The sequence below is a fragment of the Neofelis nebulosa genome, chromosome 9, assembly GCF_028018385.1.
Source record: "Neofelis nebulosa isolate mNeoNeb1 chromosome 9, mNeoNeb1.pri, whole genome shotgun sequence".
NCBI lineage: Eukaryota > Metazoa > Chordata > Mammalia > Carnivora > Felidae > Neofelis > Neofelis nebulosa.
The window spans coordinates 27,002,316-27,013,161 of NC_080790.1; the positions used below are offsets into that span (position 1 = coordinate 27,002,316).

Genomic DNA, 10,846 nt, shown 5'->3' on the forward strand with positions numbered 1-10,846 from the left:
TTCTTTAAATGTTTTATGATTCCTAATTTACAAAGTTGTTATTGTTGTAAAACATACATAACATTTACCATTTTAATCATATTCAAGTGTACGATATGGTGGCATTAAGTACGTACACAATGTTGTGTAACTGGCACGACTATCTATTTCCAGAACTTGATTTTTTATTTTTAAAGCTTCACCAAGATATGATGCTTAAACATTAAGAGGGGAAAAAGCATGATTTTTCTTTAAAGTGAGATCAACAAGTGATTGTTTTCTTCCTGCCTGCGAATGTAGACTGCTCCTGAGACAGCTCTTGTTAAGTAGGTCTGTATCTGTCAACATATTGTGTTTAACCCTGTTTTGAACTCTGTTTTTATTCTAAGAGGGTTGTAAACCAGGGAAAAGCTACAAAAATCTGTAAACGCTCTAAAAAGAAATTCCAGGACAATATGGCTGGCATGGGAGCTGAGGGGAAACTTTATTTTGTTCTTATTTGGAGGAAAGGAAAGTCATTCAAGCCCCATAATGGTTAGATGTGACAGTGTGTGTTAACTAAATAGGGGGACAGATAGGAACGTAGTTTCTAAACTTCTGCAATTCAAATTGCATATTGATTTTTTTTTTTTTTTTTATTTTTTATTTTTTATTTTTTATTTATTTATTTTTTTTTTTTTGGGACAGAGAGAGACAGAGCATGAACGGGGGAGGGTCAGAGAGAGAGGGAGACACAGAATCGGAAACAGGCTCCAGGCTCCGAGCCATCAGCCCAGAGCCTGACGCGGGGCTTGAACTCACGGACCGCGAGATCGTGACCTGGCTGAAGTCGGACGCTTAACCGACTGCGCCACCCAGGCGCCCCTGATTTTATTTTAAATGAAGACATTTATAAAATGAAGTCTCAGAATATGTTTGCATTAAAGGAAATCAATAAAGGAAAAGTGACTTTAGATATTCCATCTCCCTAAAGCTCATGACCTTCAGATCTAGCCATTCTCCTGCTTACAGGACATTTATCTTTCCTCAGTGTCCTATATTAATGTTCACACAGACTCCCTTGCCAGCCATAGCCCACCTCCAGGCAGCAGCAAAGCTCACTGAAGTCCTATTGGAAATATTTACAGTCTTTTCTGGAACCTGCCTCTTCTGTTTTGAAATCATGATTGCAAAAGGCTCAGAAGTGAAAGGTTTATTTTTAAGTGTTCCTTAAAGAGAGAAATAGAAATGGGACTGTTGGTTTAACTTAACAATTTATTCCATGGGTCAAATAGAGATACCCATCATTATATTGATATATGACCCAAATATGGCAAAATATTACATTTGTTAAATCAGTATAGTTATTTTATAACTGCTGGTTCTATTATTCTCTGTACTTTTCTGGACCTACTATGACAAAAGTGAATAAATACAATTTATGGAATTGACAAAGCAAGGGACATCATCTTTCTCTTGTAGGCAAAGGAAATTTCAACATTATGCTAATTTGGAACCGACCCGCCTTCCTAGAGTAAAGTTGCTTCCAAACTCCCAAGCAGTCTTATCTGCACATCTTTTGAAAAAGACTTAATTGTTGGACCCAGCCTACAGGCTCATCTCATGACACTGGTCCAAGGGTACTACGGCTCTTTCACTACCGTGAAAGAACATTCTCCACAAGTACTATAAAGATTGGCTCACATTGGCAGTTTTGGAAACTGTGATGAGTGAATTCAGAAAATGAATTGTTCTGACTCTTTCAAGCTTTTAGGCTTTGAACAAAATAATGAATAACCCTTAGTAATTAAATGCCTTGTTTGTTTTTAGTTCTTTTGAATGCAATCAAGGAAAGGAATGGGAAGGAAAGACGCACTCAGGAGGCCCCCAAAAGCACTTTGGCACTCACCAAAGCTGCCACACGATGAATAACACAGTGGGGGTATATGGCTATGTAGGTCCTATTTTTGTGTTGTTCAATAACACTAGGAAACATGCTTTGGTTCAAAGCATTATTTCTCTTCAAGTGTCTCCAATCAGCATCACATAGCTTTTGGTAATGCTAGAGTGATTTCAATGTACCAAGTGTCTTTGAGTAGTTGTCTAAGGGAATAAAGCTAAGGAAAAGAAGAGGGCAGACAGAGGGCATTTGACCACAAAGACTGAGAATTTCATTGGTTTGTGGGAGAATTCCTTGGCTAGTACCTCTGGGAAATGGGGTGGTTTATAGCGAAGATTCCCAGGCATACAAGTTCTTAATAACAAAGAGGCCTTTGCGATGCTGTCTTGGTGAGGATGCTTTTAGCTGCAAGTAACCACAGACCCAACTGAGGACAGCGTAGCCCTGAGGGGATTCATGCTCTGCATAACAAGCCCTAAACTAGGCAAGCTCCACCGAATGTACACAGGGGCGCTGGCCCCACTTCTCTGTGGCTTTCTGGATTTCCCCATTTCTGTGTTGGCTTCATCCAGCAGCAGTTCTGAGCATCACATCCAGTCACAACAGAGTCTTGTGTTATGTTTAGCTGCAGCCTTGGCTGGATAAATATATATGTATATATAAATATATATTTATATATTAAATATTTATATATTATGTTAAATATATTAATATATATTTTAAAACTTCTTTTTCTTTTATTGATGGATTTTTTTTTTGACAGACAGCACACACACACACACACACACACACACACACACACACACACATGTGAGCAAGGGGAGGAGCAGAGGGAGAGGGAGAGGGAAAGAGTCGGAAGCAGGTTCCAAGCCCAGCGTGGAGCCCAATTTCACCATTATGAGATCATGACCTGAGCTGAGGTCAAGAGTCAGAGGCTTAACCAACGGAGCCACCCAGGCACCCCTGGACAAGTATGTATTGATGAGGGAGTCCTGGAGACCAACTCTTCTCAGTGAGGAGGTGCTAAAAGCAGTGCCACTGAGGACATTTGAGGTTGAAAAGGCTGAAAGGTGCTGTAAAAGTAAGAAAGAGACGTGTAATTGTGAATAGAACAACTCCAGTTCTTGAGGAGTCACCTGCAGTCACCACCTGCAGTCACCGTTTCCTGACTTCTGAGATAAGACAGCAAACCAAGTAAAAACCATACTGTGCTCCATACAATACTATTAGCATAAAGCCTTGAGGACAAAATGTCTTCTCAAAAGTGACCATAAACAAACGAGGCTACTCTAAGTAGAAACATAATTTTTTGCATGTTCACACAATAACATTGCCTTATATTTGTGTAATAGAAGCATCATAAGAGCCTGGGTTTTGTGTTATTTAGTACTGGATCAGCAGTGCCTAAGCCAATGAACAGCACATAGTAGGTTCTCAGATTTTTGTCAAAAGAATGAGCAATGGTAGAGGCATTTTCATTTGCTAGTTAAGAGACACCTGGAAAAAAGTGGGAGAGGGAGAGAGAGAGAGAGAAAGAACTGCGTTCGAATGTCAACCCTGTAAGTTACTAGCTGTGGAATCCTTTCTGGGCTTCAGTTTCTTCTTCTGTAAAATGTGGCTAATAGAAAATTGCTTTCTCAGGTTATTGTGAAGATTAAATGAATTAGGGATGGCTGGGTAGCTCGTATGGTTAACTGAGTTGTTGTCCGACTCTTGATTTCGGCTCGGGTCAAAATCTCAGTTCATGAATTCAAGCCCTGTGTTGGGCTCCATGCTGGTGGTGCGGAGCCTGCTTGGGATTCTCTGTCTCTCTCTGCTCCTACCCCCAGCACACACTCTCTCTCTCTCAAAATAAATAAATAAATAAATAAACAATTTTTTTAAAAAGATGGAATGAATTAATACATGTAAAGCACTTGGAACAGTAGTCCTCAGGAAGTGCTAACTATTTATTATCACTACCACTACTAAGTTCTTAATTTTTTCAGTTTCCTTATTAGTAAAATGGGGATGATAAAAGGTATCCCATTTTGAGGATTAAATAAGATGGTGCCTGTTTCTTCCTCATGGTGTCAGGTATGGTGTTAGGAGCTTGGCCAAAGTCACTCTAATTCTATGTCTGTTCTCAGTGCTTTTTATTTTATAAAGTAATTTTTCCCCATTATATATTTGGTCCTCACAACAAATTACTGAGAGAACAGGTCAAATATTATGCCCTTTTATAGGTCAGACAACTAGAGGTACCGAGCAATTAAATTACACCTCTAAAGACTTACTCAGAAAGCAAATGGTAGAGCCAAAAGCTTACACAGCACTTGTTGGATGTATTGCTGTGTAGATCTCCCACATGTTAAATGTCTAAGCAGACTTTTCAGGGCTAGAGAGTGACTTTATTGAGCAACTGTATAAGGTAAAATACCTCTAAATGGAATAATTTAGGGGAAAGATGGAGGAAGGGACCAGAAGAGGAAATGACATTTTAAAAGAGGTGCTTTTAAGGAGGCAAGGTTAGAATGATCCATGTGATACTGGATGAGAATTGGAGACATCAGTATGAATTCATGTTTAGCTTAATACAGGCACACATGGATTACATGTAGAAAATTTGCAGCTGTGTATAAATACACTGGCTAGTATACTGCATGCCACATACATTTCCTTGCTCTGTCAGCTGAGAGGGCTTAGAAGCAACAACATCCCAATAGCAACAAGCACACCCACCACCCAGATCTTGGTTTCTATAACCTTTCTCCAATGGAAGGAACCATGGATCCTTGGAAGGCTTCTAGCCCTGGGCAGGTAATATAGAAGAGGGGTCTATAGTGTCAGAAAATAAGGGAGTGCTAAAACCAACAAACGAACAAAAAAAGGTGAGGGGTATGTTAAAGGGAGCCAGGAACCAATTGAAAAGGCTCCCAGTGACCAAAGCTAGAACAATATTAACAATAAAACAAATCTTAGTATCAGATTATAACCTAAAGTGTAAATAAATACCTATGAATCCATACTAATATGAATAAATGATTGAAAAATAAATGGGGGAAAAGAGACAAATTTTCCCTGCAGAAGAATTCAAAATAATTTGTGTGGATACTCCACACTCAAGGAGATGGAACATAACTCCTTACCCCTTAAGTGTGGAGTACATATGGTGACTTCCTTTCAAAGAGTCCAGGATGGAATGTGGGAAGAAGAGAGTAAGCTTGTAGTGCAGAAACCTGACAAACACGACCCCAGCCAGGTGATCAAAGTTCACATCAGCAGAGATAAGTCATCTTTCTATTTGTCTCACATATTCCTTATTTCTTCTTTCTTGCCTTCTCTTAGACTGATTATTATTTTTATAATAATATTTTATCCCCTCTACTAGCTCTTAGCTATGCCTTTATTATTTTTTGAATGGTGGCTCTAGTGACCTCAATATGCAACTTTAATATATCCTTGTCTATATTAAATAAATATTATGGCACTTCATGGATGAAGTCATACCCCTAAAACACTTTTATTCCATTTTACCCCTTTGTTCCTTAGCACCATTTTTTTAATGTGTTTTACATATAAATCCCACAAGGCTTGCTATTATTTTTATCTAAACATTCAAACATCTTTTAAAGATTCAAAAAATGAAAGATAGTCTTTTCTATTTACCCACATGTTTACTTTTTTCCAGTACTTTCCATTCCTTCCTGTAGATTCAGGCTTCCATCTGGCATAACTTCCCTTTAATTCACAAAAATCTCTAGTTACTGTAGTGATGTAAACAAAATGGCCCATTTATAATACGTAAGATCTGTTAATAACACATTCTGTCAGATCTTGTTTGTTTGAAAATGTCTTTATTTCCTCCCTTTTTCTGAAGTATATTTTCATAGGATGTATAATTCTAGGTTGATATTAAAAATTGTTTTTGTTATTTATTATTTGCTTTTTTTGTTATTTGTAATCATTTTATTTGTTATTTTTTTCATTTGCCACTTTAACAGTGGTATTCCATTATCTTCCAGATTCTATTATTTCTGTGTGTAAGTCAGTTGTCATCTGTGTTTCTCCTCCCAATTCCCCCACCCAAATAAAGTGTCTCTTTTTCTCCTCTGGCTTTTTTTGGGGAGGGGGTATGACAGAGGCCTGATCCCTTGATATTGCCATACATGTAAAAATATATAATTTAAAGTCAGGGAAATAATAATCAGGTCAGTGTTACCTCCCTTCCTCCCCTTTGGCACAGCTTTTCCAACTGGCTTCCTTTCTAGCTTCTTCCTTCAAAATCCTGGAGTGTGAGGGGCAGGGGTCACTTCTTGGCAGTTTCCACTTGAGCTGCCAAAATCTGCTGCTTTCTGAGCAGCCAGGAATGTGGCCCACTTCTTCTGGAAAGCTGCCAACTCTCCTGAACTGAGGTCCTTTGCCACACGAAGGCCCAGGGAATGGGAAGAGCCAGTGAACAATAGACAACAGGGGCACATCCTGCAAGGCAAAGGCATCATCCTGTGCTTTAACTCAGGCGATCTCATACACATACACCAAGCCTGGCACCTTCTTCCCTGTCTGCCAGGCCCCCCTTCTCAATCCTAGCAGCTGCCTTCAGAAAATAGGAAACAGTGAGTTATCCAATTTTGATTTCACACGTCCTGTCAGGCTTCACAAAGCTCTTGGTGGGCAAAGGAATATCTTCTTCTTTTTTTAATGTTTATTTGTTTTTCAGAAAGAGAGAGAGAGAGTGAGCATGAGCAGGGAAGGGGCAGAGAGAGAGGGAGACAGAATATTTGTGCTGACAGCGCAGAGCCTGATGCAGGGCTTGAACTCACAAACTGTGAGATCATGACTTGAGCCGAAGTCCGATGCTCAACCAACTAAGCCACTTAGGTGTCCCAGGAATGCCTTCTTTGATGTCCTTTGTCTTCTTCTTCTTCTTTTTTTTTAATGTTTATTTATTTATTTATAAAAAAAAAATTTTTTTTAATGTTTTTATTTATTTTTGCGACAGAGAGAGACAGAGCATGAGCAGGGGAGGGACAGAGAGAGAGGGAGACACAGAATCGGAAGCAGGCTCCAGGCTCTGAGCTTTCAGCACAGAGCCCAATGCGGGGCTCGAACCCACAGACTGCGAGATCATGACCTGAGCCGAAGTCAGATGTTTAACAGACTGAGCCACCCAGGTACCCCTAATGTTTATTTATTTTTGAAGGAGAGTGAGACACAGTGTGAGTGGGGGAGGAGCAGAGAGGGAGACACAGAATCTGAAGCAGGTTCTAGACTCCGAGCTGTCAGCACAGAGCCCAGCGTGGGGCTTGAACCCACAAGCTGTGAGATCATGACCTGAGCTAAGTCAGATTTTTAAGTGACTCAGCCACCCAGGTGCCCTGATGCCCTTTGCTTTCTCATTGAACTTCTTGCAGAACTGGTTGATGAAGACGCCTTGCTCACTTAGGATGGGGCCTCCCGGGCACCTGGACATGGCTGGGCTGCCCACATGATAGTCTGAATCATGCTGCTGGCCTTAGGCTTCCTGAGGGCCTGAGTGGCCCAGCTCGGCTTCAACATGATGAGGGGTTCGGTCCTTAGCTCACTTTGAAGCAGTAGTTAAGAGCAGCAACTTCGGCACTGCCACCCTGGATTCCCCTTTGGCTATTTTTAAAGAATTTGTCTTCTATCTTTGATTTTCAGTGACTGTAATGTGCCTGGGAGCAATCTTCTTTCTATTCATCCTGTTTGCAGTTTGGTGAGTTTCTTGCATATGCGGTTTCATGTCTTTTATCAGTTTAGAAAATTCCTAACTGTTTTATCATCAAATATTTCTTTTGCCCAGTTTTCTCTCTCCTTGCTTTCTGGGACTCCAATTCTATGCATGTAAGACTATTTGATATAGTCCCCTGAGTTTCTAATATTTTTGTTTTTAATATTTTTAAAATTTCTCTGTGCTTCTCTTTGGATCATTTATATTGACCTATCTTCAAATTCTCCAATGCTTTTTGCCCCTGTGTCCCGTATTCTGAGCAATTTTATTCTTTTACCCTTCGTTGTGTCCACAGCTCTTCACTATTCACTAGCTTTAAAGAATTAAATACACAGATATAGATGTAGATGTAGATATAAATTTTCCCTTGGAAAGAGCATCAGTCTTTCATAATTGTCTACATTGCAGTGGTTGTTAAACAATCTTAAGTCATCCAGGGAACTTGTTAAAATTCATATTCCTAAGAAATGCCATCAGAAGGGCGCCTGGGTGGCTCAGTCGGTTAAGCGTCCGACTTCGGCTCAGGTCATGATCTTGCGGTCCGTGAGTTCGAGCCCCGCATCGGGCTCTGTGCTGACAGCTCAGAGCCTGGAGCCTGTTTCAGATTCTGTGTCTCCCTGTCTCTCTGACCCTCCCCCATTCATGCTCTGTCTCTCTCTGTCTCAAAAATAAATAAACGTTAAAAAAATTAAAAAAAAAAAAAAAAAAGAAATGCCATCAGACACCAGACAATATCTAGGGTACTAAAAAATCCTCCAGATGGTTCTGATGCAGGAGTCCCCAGGAACCCTTTGAAAAACTCTCATTTGTTAAAAGCGTAAAGTCAATAACTAGTTGGCAGTTGGAAAAGGCAAATCAGCATTAATTGAGACCTAAGACCATCAACAAGGCTATCAGATTGCTTTACTAAGCCCAAATTTAAAAACAAAACAACCTAATTTAAACAAATGGGTACACATGGAAATAGACACAGCCTAAAATTGTCGAAAGCCAGGAAGTTGCTTCATTTCAGATGGTATTGATTTCACATTAGACTGTGGCTCTTTAGTAAGCCAACTGGAGACATAGACAACTTGGGGAAACAAGATTTTCATAGATCTGTTCATTTGTGTTGGTGGGCTGGTGCAATTCTTGAGGGTCTCTAGAGAGAAATATAAGGTTTTAAGGCCTGAAACAAATACCAAGAGCCAAAGACATTAACTTGCATATTATGTAGCTAATTTTTAAACAAACATACCAGAAACTGTACATTCAAATGAGTGCTGTCCTCTTCAACAGGGTATGTAATGCAGAAGGACAAAGACAAATAAGTTGAGTATCAATACCAATTCATTGGTTTGGTGCCCCAAAAAGCTGGATCTGGCTCAGTAGGAAAGAGTGCTTTCATCTACTAGCAAGATCAGCCATGAGCATGGTAGGGGACAGTGGGAACACACAGACTGTATCACTACCTTGCTGGTTTAATAGTAAGATCTCTGGATTAGGGGTTTGAGGATCTGAACTTGAATCTTGGTTCTACCATTTACCAGCTGTGAGATTTTTGAAAACACATTTTGCGAGCCTCAGTTTCTTTAATTTAATGGCAATTAGTCCTAAACAATATTTCCACTGTCTCTTTCATAGTTATGTATGTGATAGCCCCTTTATAATTTATAAAGAAATAGTCATAAGTTATTCAAATTCACTTTGGTGGGCTATGGTCTTATTCACAATAATTTGGTCATTGCATGTAATACTTTGGGAGTGAATTGACAAACAGTTTGAGCAACTTGGAAAAAGGACTTTTATATGTACCTTGTTTTTATAATTCAGCCAGATCACTGACAAACTGATCACGACCTTTGGATCCAAATGACATGGTTCTTCCCGAAAATAAAATTCACTATCAGTGGATGAAGATTTGGTACCCCTGAATTATTAAATAGGGTATGCCACAGGCTTTTGGAGATTCTTCACAAAGAGGAATTCCTAAAATGATTTGTGCAATGGCAGCCTCATTAATGTAAGAGTATGATCTTCTTTTTTTTTTAATAATTAAAAAAAATTGTTTTTAATGTTTATTTTTTTTAATGTTTTTTAACGTTTATTTATTTTTGAGACAGAGAGAGACAGAGCATGAACGGGGGAGGGGCAGAGAGAGGGAGACACAGAATCGGAAGCAGGCTCCAGGCTCCGAGCCATCAACCCAGGGCCCGACGCGGGGCTCGAACTCACAGACCGCAAGATCGTGACCTGAGCTGAAGTCAGATGCTTAACCAACTGAGCCACCCAGGCGCCCCAATGTTTATTTATTTTTGAGACAGAAAGAGACAGAGCGCAAGCAGGGAAGGAACAGAGAGAGAGGGAGACACAGAATCCAAAATAGGCTCCAGGCTCTGAGCTGTCAGCATAGAGCCCAACGCGGGGCTCAAACTCATGAGCCGTGAGATCACGACCTGAGCCGAAGCTGGACGCCCAACCGACTGAGCCACCCAGGCACCCTGAATATGGTCTTCTAACAGTATTACATTGAAGGCCAAAATTCATTTGAATGTGTAACTGCCTGTTTAATAAACCAGTCATGGGGTGCCTGGGTGGCGCAGTCGGTTAAGCATCCGACTTCAGCCAGGTCACGATCTCGCGGTCCGTGAGTTCGAGCCCCGCGTCGGGCTCTGGGCTGTTGGCTCGGAGCCTGGAGCCTGTTTCCGATTCTGTGTCTCCCTCTCTCTCTGCCCCTCCCCCGTTCATGCTCTGTCTCTCTCTGTCCCAAAAATAAATAAAAAACGTTGAAAAAAAAATTAAAAAAAAATAAAAATAAACCAGTCATTTTGCATCATACACCCATGGTTTGTATAGCAATATTACCATGTATTGAATCAGAATGATGCTCAGAGGCTACTCCTGCAGTAATCTCTAGGAAGGCACAGTGATGTGAACAAGGAGCCCAAGTGAATTCCCAGCCTCTGATAGAGATGGAATTAGAACTCTGCAGTTCTTATTGATAATGTTAGTCTCTAAGCAACCAACTATTGGCAACTTCAGAATTATGAAATACAGATTTCATACAGCTGTGAAAAATCCTGTATTGTCCATAAACAACTACTGTGATTATGGAGAAGCAAGAAATATTGAAAGGAAAGCAACCAAATAGTCCTTGGGAGGAGTGTCTTTCTGCATTGGCATCTGGACTTTTGAAGGGGTTGCTGACACAATTCTAATCCTATGAAACTGGGTCATGGGGGGGCCCCTGCCCTGGGCCCTGAGCTTTTGAGGGTCAT

The 10,846-nt window shown here is 40.4% G+C and overlaps 1 pseudogene; it reads right to left on the minus strand.

Annotated features, from left to right (window-relative positions):
• Positions 1-6,146: 6,146 nt before the first annotated feature.
• On the minus strand, positions 6,147-7,396 carry LOC131486176 (large ribosomal subunit protein uL11m-like; annotated as a pseudogene).
• Between the last annotated feature and the right edge of the window lie 3,450 nt (positions 7,397-10,846).